The sequence below is a fragment of the Opisthocomus hoazin genome, chromosome 5, assembly GCF_030867145.1.
Source record: "Opisthocomus hoazin isolate bOpiHoa1 chromosome 5, bOpiHoa1.hap1, whole genome shotgun sequence".
In the NCBI taxonomy this organism is placed as follows: Eukaryota; Metazoa; Chordata; class Aves; order Opisthocomiformes; family Opisthocomidae; genus Opisthocomus; species Opisthocomus hoazin.
In genome coordinates, this window is record NC_134418.1 from 69,800,319 (window position 1) to 69,814,239 (window position 13,921).

At 36.6% G+C, this 13,921-nt stretch overlaps 1 long non-coding RNA gene across 4 annotated transcripts in view; it reads right to left on the minus strand.

The window, feature by feature from the left end:
- LOC142361347 (uncharacterized) overlaps positions 1–13,921 on the minus strand; it is a 68,721-nt gene that overhangs the window by 1,717 nt on the left and 53,083 nt on the right. For 3 of the 4 annotated variants that reach the window (XR_012763935.1, XR_012763933.1, XR_012763934.1), the window contains 2 exons: positions 11,126–11,220; positions 7,413–8,026 (listed from right to left, as the gene is read on the minus strand). This is a non-coding gene — a long non-coding RNA (uncharacterized LOC142361347). Of the gene's footprint in view, positions 1–7,412; positions 8,027–11,125; positions 11,221–13,921 lie in introns of those variants that run through there. The other variant, XR_012763936.1, reaches the window with a different exon arrangement.

Sequence of the window (13,921 nt, forward strand, 5' to 3'; positions counted from 1 at the left end):
ATCACCAGCTGATCAATATCAGTAATTTCTCTTCACTTACGAAAAAGAGTAGCTCCTTCTGCTATCTTCATTCTCAGATAATAATGAAAGCTATCTGAAGTCCTGTTTCACTGAAATACAGACATTCTAGCAAGTGAATTAGATTACCATCTCCAAAAAGAAAATCTTTTCTGAAAGCAAATTTTGGTCAGTAATACTGATCCAGGAAACGACAAATTCGTGCCAATAGATTCTGTTAATATTTTCAGCTTTTCAGAAAAACAAAAAGAGACATTTCAGGCTTGACAATTTTGATTGACATAAGTATGTTGATTAAGGTATACTATATTTATACAGAGGAACTTGTAGCTAATTAGAAAACAAAGAATATGATATTTGTTTGATCGGGATATGTAGACTGAGTCCCAGCATTGTTTAGCACCTGATATTTTGATAAGCCACTTGCAAGGTTAAATTATAATTATGTAACCATGGTAACATTGTTGCTGTAAGATCTATGTAAATACAGAAGATTGCTCTATAAAACCAAAAAGAATTAGGCTCCTGATGCACTAATTATTACGGTCAGGAAACATTTAAAAAAATTTATATGGAAAACAAGATAAAAGGTTTATTTAAGGGAATGAATATTTAGAGCAAGCTTTTTTTTACCAGGAGGTGGTTCACCTGACTTCCCTTTTAGCAGCATGAACTTGTGAGTTTTAAATACATGAAAACACAACTAGCTAAATCACAAGTGCTTAATTTGCCCTATTTAAATCTGAAAGTAATATGGCCCATTGCATATTCTGTAACCTGCTGGAGGTGGAAAAAAGGAATAAATATGTGAAGGAAAAAAAAGGGAACTCAGTTTTCCCTGAAGCCTCTTGCAGGCAGATGGACCTCTCTATCATAATCATGATGAACGAGACTTGGATCTGCAGTAAATACACTCAGCCAATACTGTATTATTTTGGAATGACAGAAAAAAAAGGAAAAAAAAAAAAAAAAACACCAAACCATGGTTGAGTAGAGCATCAAGAGGAAGAACCTCTTTGTATGTTTCTTTGTTCATTTCTCTATGTACAGAAGCAGCAATCATATGTCACTGCTTTACTGTTCCTACTGAAAAGACTCCAGATGTAGTTAAAGTCAAGAGAACTTTCAACACTTAAGATTCCCCCCAATAGTGTTAGTCATTTACTTCTTCACTTGCTAGTAAACCTGACTGAAAATATCAGTGAGAGTTTATTGAAATTTTGATGATATTTCCACATTGCAAAAATGTTTGTTATAACTGAAAAAACAAACATCTAGATTTGCTATATGGAGCTGTTTTAGTAACTTCCAGTACTTCTAATCCAGGATACATTTCATCTATAAAAATATAAGGTGGAGAGAGAGAAATAAATAATTAAAACAACAAACCAGAAATATTTTAAGGAACTTGCATCAAAGCAGCTCAATTTCTTGACTGCTGTGTTATGCAGAGAACAGCTTTACTTTATCTGAGTTAAAAGATGAACCCACTGCTGGCCAAGGCCGAGTCCATCTGCGACGGTGATAGTGCCTCTTCTATTTAAGAAGGAAAAAAATAAAACCTGCATAATGGCAATATTGCATCCGGAGAGTGGAGGGAGAAGATGTGAGAGAAACAACTCTGCAGACACCAAGGTCAGTGACAAAGGAGGGGGAGGAGGTCCTACAGGCACTGGAGCAGAGATTCCACTGCAGCCCGTGGAGAAGACATTGGTGAGGCAGGCCATGCCCCTGCAGCCCATGGAGGTCTGCGGTGGAGCAGATATTCACCTGCAGCCCAGGGAGAACCCCACACCGGAGCAGGAGGATGGTAAAAAGAGGCTGTGACCCCATGGAAAGCCCATACTGGAGCAGGCTTGCTGGCAGGGCTTGTGACCCCATGGGGGACCCACTCTGGAGCAGTGCCTGAAGGACTGAGCAGCCCATAGGATGGACTCACATTGGAGGAGTTTATGAAGAACTGCAGCCCTTGGGAAGGACTCACGTTGGAAAAATTTGTGGAGAACTTTCTCCTGTGGGTGGGACTGCATGCTGGAGAAGGGCAGGAGTGTGAGGAGGAAAAAGTAGCAGGGGCAACGTGTGATGAACTGATCGCAGCCCCCATTTTCTGTCTACCTGGGTTTCTCAGGTGGAGGAGGTAGAGAATTTGAGAGTAAAGTTGAGCTCAGGAAGAAGAGTGGGGTGGAGGGAAGGTGTTTAAAATGTGGTTGAATTTCTCATTACCGTACTCTGACTTTACTGGTGATAAATTAAACTAATTTCCCCAAGCTACATCATTTTGTCATTTGGTGACTGACCTCTCACTGTCCTTATCCGTTTTGTCGTTTACTCTCTTCCCTCTCCAGCTGAGGAGGGGGAGAAATAGAGTAGCTTTGATGGGCGCCTGGAGTCTAACTAGGATAAATCAGGACAAGTGGCCATCTCATCTCTTCTGTATGATGGTGCAGAGTAGCCCAGCTGACCGGGAGCATGCAGTCACCAACCATTTCCAAAATAAGTATATGAAAATCTCGTTAAATTCCTTCAATTTCTGTCCACATCTCACTCCTTCATCATCATATGCACATTCTAGTCAATTTTCTAAGATGGTTAAGTATGTATTAAGTATTAGACTTAATTTTGTAAAAATATCATTGTAACTACAAATTTAAGAAACTTCAACACCATTCAAAGTTTAAGATCATTATATAACTAAACAAATGGAATATAATGTCTCTTTTTGTTCATTTCTCCATGGAGTTGAAAGCCATCCTTTCCGTAGTCTCCAAATTCTGCTTTTCTTGCACTATTTGTGTTTTGTGCTCTGACTGTCTACTCTGATATTGCACATATGTACTGCCCTTAGTGAAACTCCTTGGATGGAAATGGGAACAAAATTTGGCATAATATGCTATTACATTGAAAATGTGTAGCTGGAGAAGAAATAGTAAGCATTTAAAATGTTCTAGCTTATCTTTAAGCCTGGTTTTTCTTCATTTTCCAGGTTATTTCACTTACTCTACTGATCACAATTATATGAATGCTATTGACAATAATTTAATGTGCAGGTTGTTTTTCTGTAAAGGGCTTGTGTTGTGTTACGGATATTCAAGTTATAATGAAAGATTCCTTGATTTGCTTGCATTTTAAACATGTTACTGCATTGCCTATGTCTATGAAAAGTGCTTAAAAATTTAAAAAAAGGATCATATGTAAGTTACTAAATTATAGAGTAATAGTCTGTGTACTTTATTTCTTTTAGATAGCACAAATATACAACAGTTTTTCCTATGGTACGAGCAGTTAATGTTTTAACAATGAAAATGTTATTAAGTAAAACCTCATCTTTGTTATGTAATTCTCTTGCCAAACCATAAAGTTGAAAGAAATCTGGGACTGAGCAGATTTGGGACGATTCCAAATGATGCCTTATTGTTATTCAATCTTTTTCATTACTATATGTGATGAAGAACCCACCCACTGTGATATGTACAACACAAACAGCACAGTAAAAGGTGGTACTCTAAGCAATCTTCTGAATTATTCTTTATTTGGTGCAGGATATGTCTAAACTACTCACTGTTTCGGGTATACTCTACATAAGGCAGCTGTGGTACAAAATATTGCCTTACTTTGGACTGAAGCATGTCTTTACAGTACAGGGAGTATTGCCTTTTAAAATTAGATCCAAAATTAATAAAAAAAAAATGTTCTTATAAAAAAAAATATGTATTTGGCTACAGACAAATATCTGGCACGGATTTCAATGCTGAAAAGACGACAAAGAAGGAAACACATGTTAAATCCCATTGTTTGATTCACAGGGAATAAAAAGGTGGAACTACAGTGTGAAATGCTTCTAACAACTACCTGAAGTGCTTCAGGGCCTTTTATCCTTTTTCCCCCTTAAATGCTAAAAGGCTTTTTTCTACTTTGTGGATCTGATTTCAGAGATGTACAATGTACATGAATTAACATAAAAACAGGTGGGTCAGTGTTCATGGATGTCCTAAAATCTACTCTTTAAATCTGGTGCAGAATATACCTTTAATACCAGATTTAACATCAAACGAATCCTTATCATTAATTTCAGGAATGCTACTTGAGATTTGAGCAATCTCTCAGATGAGACCTGGCATCGTAACAAGGTCTAGCCTTGAAGACACATATGATGGCTGATTCTGAATAATTCTTCTTTGGAACGGCTCTGATCACAGGGTTTCTAAGTATCAACAGGTCTGACCTATCAGCCAGATTTCAAACCATTTCTGCTTGTGTCAGCTTGTTTCCTTGATTGTTTTAACTTTAACCTGGATTGTTTCCCTAACTCGTTTCAATAAACAGCTGCACAAAAGCTTGTGCCAACAAAAGAGAAGTAATGGCACAGAAGTGGGACTAAGCTAGTAAGTGCTTCTTTTAGTTACAGTAGAAACTTCGGTTGCCTTAGGGGCTTCCTAGAAGCCTGGCCAACTAACACTCACCCCTCTAAAGTAAGAACAGGATAAAAGACTCCATTTTCTTGGACAGCAGTTCCATTACATCCAGTAATAAGATAGAACTGAAGCAGCACCAGGATAGTAAATGCCTTTCACAGCTTGTTGCCTGTTCTACAGATTGCTAGTCTACATAGCAAGATACAGAGAGGACAGACAGAAGCGAGCACGGAGGCACTCCAGCAGGCACTGCCACCCTCAGGGGGAATGGCAAGGGTCTTCCAAGAACATGCTGCAAAGTATGCAACTGCATTGGAACTACTAAGATAAATTTGGAGTAAACTGAAATGTAAACAAGCTTCAGGTTTTTAATCAGGATCTGCTGCAGTCTGAAAGTAAGGGCAGCTGCACATTTATTGAAAAGTGAAAGAAAAAATATCTTGCTGTGTTTTATTCCAGTTAATATGAATATGTACTTGTTATGCCTATAGCTTTCAAGAATATTCTTTAACTGGGACAGTGAATGAGATGTTAATGAAGTCAGATCATACTCATCTGGATTGAAGTAAATGTTGTTTTCCATTAGATAAGGATAACACTCTAAAGTTATTAGTAATTTCTAATAAACAAGGTCTTTGATTAATTAAAAAAACAAAACACAGGACTGAATGCAGCAGAAGTAGTATCAAGCAACAGAATATAGTTTAACAGTGTTAGCAAAAAAACCATACAGTCAGCTACGAAAAATATAGCAAAACCTGTCCAAAATAGGAAAAGCTAAACATACTACCAGATGACATTACTTATATGTCCCGTTTTGGAAGTGTTGATTACAATGAAATCTTGAAGATATTATTTGCTAGCTACTGTATGAAGGCCAGAAAATTTCTCCAACCTTATGGTATAAATTATAATGCAAATTCAATGCACAATACGGTTTAGGATATTCCTCATGTGAAAACATTATTGAATCCTAAGTGATTGAGTCTCCACCATCATTTGGCTGTTAAAAAAGAATAACTATAATTGCTACTCTGAGATATGTCAGAGACCCAGTGATGTCATAGTCTTACTTTCGTATTAGGCTATCTTTGAAAAAATGGATGCTCAGACTGGCATTTCTGTTGGAACACAAAGCCTGCATAAAAAAAAACCTGAATGTCAGTGTAGCGAAATGCAAGCACCAGTGAAACAGTAATACCACTGAACTATGACGACACAAAGCAGGAAGAATTCTCTCTTTTTATGTGCCCTGCAGTCTTACCATTTAGCAGGTGAAGAATGGGCTACTTTGTCCAAGAAATCCAGCCAAATGGTGATTTGCATGATTACACAGAATTCGTCTTATTAAAGCTTCAGTGCCCAGATTATCAAGTCTCCTTTCCCTCCTTTGCATTTTTAGCAGAGAATACATGTGACTTGCATCATTAAAAGTCCAAAGAATCCAGTTTCGAACAGCTGATAGAGACTAATTTATTTGAGACAAGCACAGTATAAAAATAAACTTTACCCTAGAATCTGTTTTTCAAAAGTTCAGAATGCTGAGGTAAGAACTGACAACAAGACTTCCAGAAGATTTCAGGGTGAAAGGACTGATCAAGGGAAGAAGTCACTCAATAAAAGCCAGCCCTAAACTTGCTCTGTCTAGTGTTAGAGATCGTATGTGAAGCACGAAGACATACTCACTTTAAGGAAATTGGGTTACAAGAACTTTGAGACAATATAAATATTCATTCAGCTAACAATCACCTCAAAAAAACTGTGAAAATAGTATTTGTTTTCCTTGTTGTGACAAAAAAAACCCAGATGCATCCACATTTCTGTTGTTTCCAGACATTTTCCTTTGATATCTATAGAGTTTTGTATCAACCCCTTCCAGAGCAGTAACTTCCATCAGAAGACAGAATGTCACTGGTGCTCTCAATGTTAAATTGCCTGCCTTGATTTGGAAATGGAGCTGTCTCCACTGTGGTGAATTCCTGACTCCCCTTTAAGTGAGAAAACCATCTGTGCTGTGTGACACAGACGTTTGTTAATGCAACTGGTAATTCAAAAGTAGACCTTCCAAAAGTAAAATGGAGCCCTCTGGATTCATTCATAATCTCTCTTACCCATGGTAGATGTTCCCTCTAAAATACTGAAATTCCAGCCAACTTACTTCTTCCACTTCGATTCAGAGAGTGAGGGAATCAGCTACCTTCCTAAAAACTGTGTTTATTGTGAACAGATCCAATCAGTCCTCGGACAACCTACTCATGAAAAAGGTTTGCTTATTATTCAAAGATACCGTCAATCCAAGTCCTAAATAAGAACAAGTTAACTCTCTGTGCAAATTAATGAATAATGGTCATTCTTAATACCAGCACTTTATACTAACACAGTATCCAAACATTTGTGATACAAATATTACCTCACACAAAAAATATCATGCATTACATATTACTTTAGCAGTCCTAACTGTATTAGCAAACTACTGTATTAAAGCTCTAGAGATGATACAGATGCTTGCAGCTCCTCCCAATCTGTTATTAGGGGAAAAAAGATGGAAAAAAGAGGAATGATCCTCTTGACTTTGGCATTCCAGCCAAAACCCACTGTTTCCCTCCAGGGATTTTGGAGAAAACTTCATACAGTTTGCTGGCACAGATCAACACAGATTAATAAGCCTCATGCTAAGGATTTCAAAACTATCAAGAGTGTAAAATTAGGAATTCAAATTATCCTTTACACATTCTCATTCCTTGACCACCTTTTGTGTAAACCAGCATTGTCCTATAAGGTGCACAGTACAGCCAAGTGGAAATAATATTTCATTTTATACGCCATGAATCTATATTTTCAATAAATCTTGACAGCATAAATACAGATTTATGCTTGGGAAAAAACACAAATAAAAAGACTAATAATTTTTTGTGTTATTAAAAATAGTAAATTTTATTAAACATTTCTATTTCATTGTTTTAAACAAAGGAATCACAGGCACATTCAAATTCAGAGGTTCCATTCTGTTTTCACTGGAAATAAAATTGTTTGGTGATATCTCTGTGAATAACTCTTCCCTGGCAAACGGAGGGCTTCATTTCGTACAGATGGTGTCACAGGAATAGCCCATGAATACTGAATATAAGTATGCTGGAAAATGTCATTTCTAGTTTTAAAATCCAGTTTCACAGATTTTTAATATAAATTTTTATTACTTGAAGTCAGCCCACAGATATTCTAAGTTCAGAAAGCACCTGAGGTTCTGATCCTTTTTGCACAGGCATCAGAAGGATGACTGATACTGAAGTCAATGGGATTAGAAATGAGTCAAGAAAAAGGCCTGCTTACATGGCACCCCAAAGGTACGAACTACCAAGCATTAAGATCCTTCTTGTAAAGCCAAAGAGCTCTTGAAGAATTGGCACCGATTCAGTGACAAAAGACCACTCTGCAAAATATAGACTTATAAATACATACGAGAAATGCAGCATGCCTCTGACATACTCTAACCATACTTTGGAAAGGTATCCTTTAAGACAACCTCTTCGCATTACTTTTATAGACAGCTATTTTGCTTCTTACTACTCAAGTCTTGAATTTCAGGTTCTTTCTTCCTGAAAAAAAATGGAAAAAAATATGAAAATAAAGCAGTAAATGACATGGTCAAAGTTTTTCAATGAAACATTATTTCACTGGCGACAGAAATTTTGTCAAAAGGGAGGGGGACTTCAAAACAGAGTAGTTGGAAGGAACTTAAAACAATCATCTAGTCCAATTGCCTGACCAGATCAGGGATGACTACAAGTTAAAGCATTGTCCAAATGCCTCTTCAGCACTGACAGGTTTGGGGGATTGACCACCTCTGTAGGAAGCCTGTTCCAGGGTTCGACCCACCTCACAGTAAAGAAAAGCTTCCCGATGTCCAGTCTAAACCTCCCCTGATGCAGCTTTGAACCATTCCCACATGCCCTGTTACTGGGTACCAGAGGGAAGAGATCAGCACCTCCCTCTCCACTTCCCCTCCCCAGGAAGATGCAAAGAGCAATGAGGCCACCCATGAGTCTCATTTGCTCGAGAGATTAGTTTTATATGACACCAAAGTTCAATCAAGCTTCCCCTGAGGTCTGAACATGACCTCGTGCATTGGTAGCTGCCAGGAAAGGAGCCCACTTCAGCTCATGGACATGTAGCAAATGACTGCACATTTAGCATCATGTTCATTTTTCATTCCTCGAGGTAAGAAATACTGGGGTAAGGAGTTTCAAGCTGATACCTTAGATGTTTATTGGGTTCAGTTCATCTTCTGATCTAACACTTCAATTCCATCAAGATTTAAAGAAAGTCTCATGTGAACATCATTTTAAAGTATTTCCCCTTCAACATAGACTCCTGTACTTACTCCTTTGATGACAATTCTTATCTAAGTAATTATTTAAAAATTCATATCTCACATATTTTCACCAATCATTGGAAAAGTAACTTTTACTGGTTTGATTTTGGACAAAAAAGCATGATTCATCTTCATCAGACAACGACTTTCCTGTTTAACATGACATTTTTGTAACTGTATACCTTGGTTCAGCTATAACACCAACTGAATTCATTACTAATGAGTAGAAAATGTGTTGCATTTCCCAAAAAAATCTTATTTCAAAACTGCAATCACACATGTCAGAAGTAATACTTATGTAAAGAACTAAGAATTTTCTTATCTTTCTTGTCTTTGAATGGCAAATACAAAATTAAAAGTAACTGAAGTAAAACACTTGTCAAATTTGATGTTATTCGTAAAGTTCTTAAAACAAGAATATTGCAATACTGGTCAAACTTACTACTTTCCACAGGAAAATCAGTCCTAACTTCCAAATAAACTTCAATGTGCCATTCTTTCACACAGCTTCTAAGTATCAGGTTCTTCCCAAAAAATAATTATTTTGCATACATTAAAACCAATTTTATCTATACTAACTTATATATTATATTCAGTCATATTGATTTTTTTACTTTTGAAATGTATGTTTATCTTTTTGACCTATTCTCCTTAGATTTTCTATGTATGTTATTTACAACTTACAACAAATAGATCTAGAAAAGCAACAGAAAGAACCATAATACAGTATGACCTATATGCGTTTTCCAAGATACAGAGTCTACACAGGGCAAGTTAAACCATATATCTTAGAGCATTGTTCAAACGCTTCCTGAACACTGACTTGGTGCCATGACCATTTCCCTGGGGAGCTTCTTCCGATGCTTGAGCATGTTCTCAGTGAAGAACTTTTTCCTAATATCCAATCTGAACTTCTCCTGAAACATTTAAGTTATTCCCTCGCATCCTATCACCAGACAGTAGAGAGAAGATATCAGCATCGCATTCTCCCCTCCTCATCATGTTGAAGTCGTAGACAGCAATGTCTAAATACTGTGATGTTATTTCTGTTTTTTTCACAAAATCTATTTGCTTTTACTCCAAACCATGGAGGGCCAGAATAATTCTAACTTGCAGTGCACTACTCTGATTTCTAATGTTGCATTTTAGAGAAATACATATTGTGCTGTTACTGGTTGAAACCGACATCCTGGAAGAATAAGAAATTGAAAGAAGAAGGAACCCATTTGCCTGCATTAATCAACTATTGAATAAATATGCAGCTGTTAATAATGTTTAAAACATTCTAAATGTCTCAGGATTTTAGCTGTTTTGGAAAAACTTACTAACAGTTAACTTGGTTGTGGGCATTAACAAGATTTTTGGTTTTGTAATCCGTGACATTTTTTGTTTTCATGCAACAGCCGAGAATAGTAATTCATTATTTTGGCTCCAAGATGATTCCAAGCACATAAACACAACTTTAAGTCAAGACCTACATGTCATGCATTTGCCAGCTTTAGTCTTGGGAGTCTTACGTCTTTCTTGAATTTAGAATGCAAAATACTAATTAAAAAAGAAAGCTTTAAGAATTTATACAGGCTAGTTTCCTATGTGAAAGACAGAGATCTCTGAGAAGATCAAACAACAGATGAGAAGTAAAAGAAAAAAAAATTATAAAATACACATTCCAACTTAATAAACTTTTCTTCTAATAGTACTTGATTTAACTTAAGAAATTTTGTATATGTCTTAACTAGGAAAGTTATTGCTCAGCTGCATTAAAGACTTTTTGATGTGACATGAGTCTTCATTACTTCAAACAAAAGGATAAATTGCTTCAATCATCAACACCTTCAAAGCAAGAGTTCAGTAGAAATCATGAAATGATCCTAGGCCTCTGCAATAATGGGTTTTTCAAAACCTGGTAAGAAATGAAACATTTCCAACAATTAACAATAAATGATAAGTGGATCAAAATTAGGAGGGAAGTTGCTTAATAAAAATTTAATTTCCGACATGATCTATGAAGGTCTGTCAACCTTCATAATGAGAACAGGAGCCTTATCCCAAGACCTCACCCCCAGAAGCAGAGCATTATTGTTACTTCCTGAAATGTCGCCTCTCTAAATCAGGATTTAGATTTTTTTTTTTATGAAGTTTGAACAAAACTATGACGTGAGATACAGGAAGTTTTTAATCAAATTAGACACCACACTAATTAAAATAGCAAGACTATTCTAGTTTTCATAATCTATAAGAACTTGCACTCGCTTTTCACAAAAAAAAAGAAAAAACAAAACACAAAAAAATAAAGTGATTACCAAGTTTTATTCAGACTCACGTTAAGCTGAAGTCCTCACCAAAAGTGTGGGCCACTCCTCTTAAAAATGCACTAACTTCCTCTCTTCTGACACTTGCACTCCCTTGCATGCAGACCTGGAGGCACATATCATAAATACTTTTAAGACTGGAGTACTGCATATGTGCCAGTACAAGGAAATTAATTTTAATGAAGTTCAATTTTAATCAAATCATTACTACATTGTTTTCTGGAATAATTCTAGGTGTTTTGCACAAGAAAATGTATTCTTATTACTCCTGTATTTAACTTAACATGTAACAAGAATATTTGCTTAAGGAACAGAGAGAAGAATATTTGAAGACACCACAATAAATCTTAGGAGATTCCTCACACGTATACATTCATATTATTGGTTTCTTCCATATAAGATAGTCCTTACACAGTCTATATTTATCTTTCTAAACTATGCAGTGAATTGCTTCCAACTTTTCATAAAAGAGTCAAAACACCTTTGATCTTCTTCCTTTTATCATCTGTGGAAAACATAAAATGAGTAAGTATTTTGGTAATTAAGAAAAGTACTTCCTCAGAAACCTTTCTAATTGCAGAAGGAAAGACGACTGTTTGGTAAGGACACGTTCCAGAACAGTTAAAACACTTACTTTTGTAATGCTTTTCACAGATGGATAGGATGATTGAAAACTTTTAACAAATTATGACTTCCTTGAAACACAAATTGCTGTATTAATTACTGCATGAGCTCTATATAAGAATTTTCCTTCCTTTTTTTTATACTAACTTGTTCATGGATCCCCAAAGATAATGGGTTTCTCATTGGTCTCAAATTATAATATACTATCAAGGCTCAAAGCATTTGAGTGGAAATTCTTTTTCATAAATTCTTAGTACAGTGTATTTGCACTGCTTGAAAATAAATCAAACAATGCATTTTTCCCACTTGGATAGGTCCATGATGTGAAGTTACATAGGTATACAGGAAAACATGCTTTTTTTTGGACCAAATTTTCAATTTCTTCTTCTGAAAGAGAATCTATTACACTCTTGCTGATACACAAGGCTTTTGCACTGCAAAGACAGACCAACCTACAGCTAAAATGATGTGATTTTCAGTCATAATCAAACCAAAGATGTTTCAAGTGTTATTTCCTTAGAAGATATGCCAAGATTGTTTTTCTGAGTCACTGTCATTTCACGATGCTTTGCATTAGGTACTTTAAACAAAGAACAAAGAAGCTTCTTCATGAAGAAGGGTGTTTATTAGTCTCTTTACTGATCTGTACAAAATCATTACTTGTTACAGGAAGTGCCAAATCTCTCTTTTTCAGGTGTGGTGATTTTACCCCGGCCAGCAGCTGAGCATCCACACAGCCACTCACCCATTCCCTTCGCCCCAGCAGGACAAAGGGAATGAGTAGGAACAGCAAAAGTGAGAAAACCAGTGGGACAAGTTAAAGACTGTTTAATAGGTGAAGGAAAGAGTGGAGCGAAGGAAAATCGCGAAGGAAATCGCTGTCCAGCTCCCACAGGAGTATCGATGCCCAGCAATTCTTTGAATACCCACCCTGAAAGCAAAAAGTCTCACTTTTTTCTTCCTCTACCCTAGTTTTTATGGCTTAGAATGATGTTATGTGGCATGGAATATCCCTTTGCTGAATTTGGGACAGCTGTCTTGGCAGTGTTAGCACTCACATTCTTGCTTGCCTCCAGCTTACTTACTGGGGGCCTGGGAGGCACAGTGGGAAAGCCTTGAAGCTATGCAAGCACAGTTCAACGTCAGCCAAACGCTGGTATGTTATGAACATTAATTTAGCTACAAATCCATAGCACAGCACTTGTGAAGAAAGTTAACCCCATCCCACCCAGACCCAGTACATCAGGAAACAGTTTTGTAATGGAATTTTATGACCTTACTCTCACACTCCTGATCTATAGAGGATAGAAACAAATGACTGAAAAATCGTATGTTAAAAAAAAAATAACTCAGCTCAAGCCCTGTTCATCATCATTCTCTTATGGTGGTGATAACACGAGCGTAAGATATTTGTTTTGTTTTTCTTGCTTTGCTCCACCCAGGTTCTTCAGTTTTCAAGCAGTGGTCCTGATGTATCACCTGTTTGCAATCCTTACCCTAGGCAAACAGACAATCTATTTCTCGAATGAGTTCTACCACAAGGGTCCAAAACCTTCATTCCACACACCTTTCAGTAAGAGTGAACACATCAGTAGCACACCATGGGTACGTGACATAAACACTAGAGTCTTCCTGTATTCAAAGTCTGCTGAGCCTGCACAGACATTTCTACAGAGCTCAAGAAAGACTTTTCTCCAGAGGCTGCCAAAATAAGCAGAATTACAGCTGTGCTTCCACTGAAACTGAACTTCAGGGAAATCATTGTTTATATGGTCTGTGTTGCTTTACAGTGACCTGATTCAGCTGCCTTCTGTGTTGTTTCAGAAAGAAAAGGAGATAAGGATTGTCCTTTAAAATAAAGAATGGATCATCAGTCTGTTGAACTAAACAAAGAACAGTTCTTTTAGACATGATGTGGGTGGTTAACCTAGTCATGATTCCCTGAAAATCCATCTGAATATGTGAATTTCTAACCTAGGTTCCTAGAAAATGAGTTAATTTTCTGCAAAGTAAATTTTTCCACTAAGGGAATGACTGTCTTAAACATGGAAAGAGCTGATACCACTAATGGTTATTAACTCATGAAACTGTTTCTTTTTATGAAAGTCTTTGTGAAAAATCTCTATAGATAACCTTTTCTTCCAGGTTCATAGAACAGGAATGCACATCAATCAATATAACTG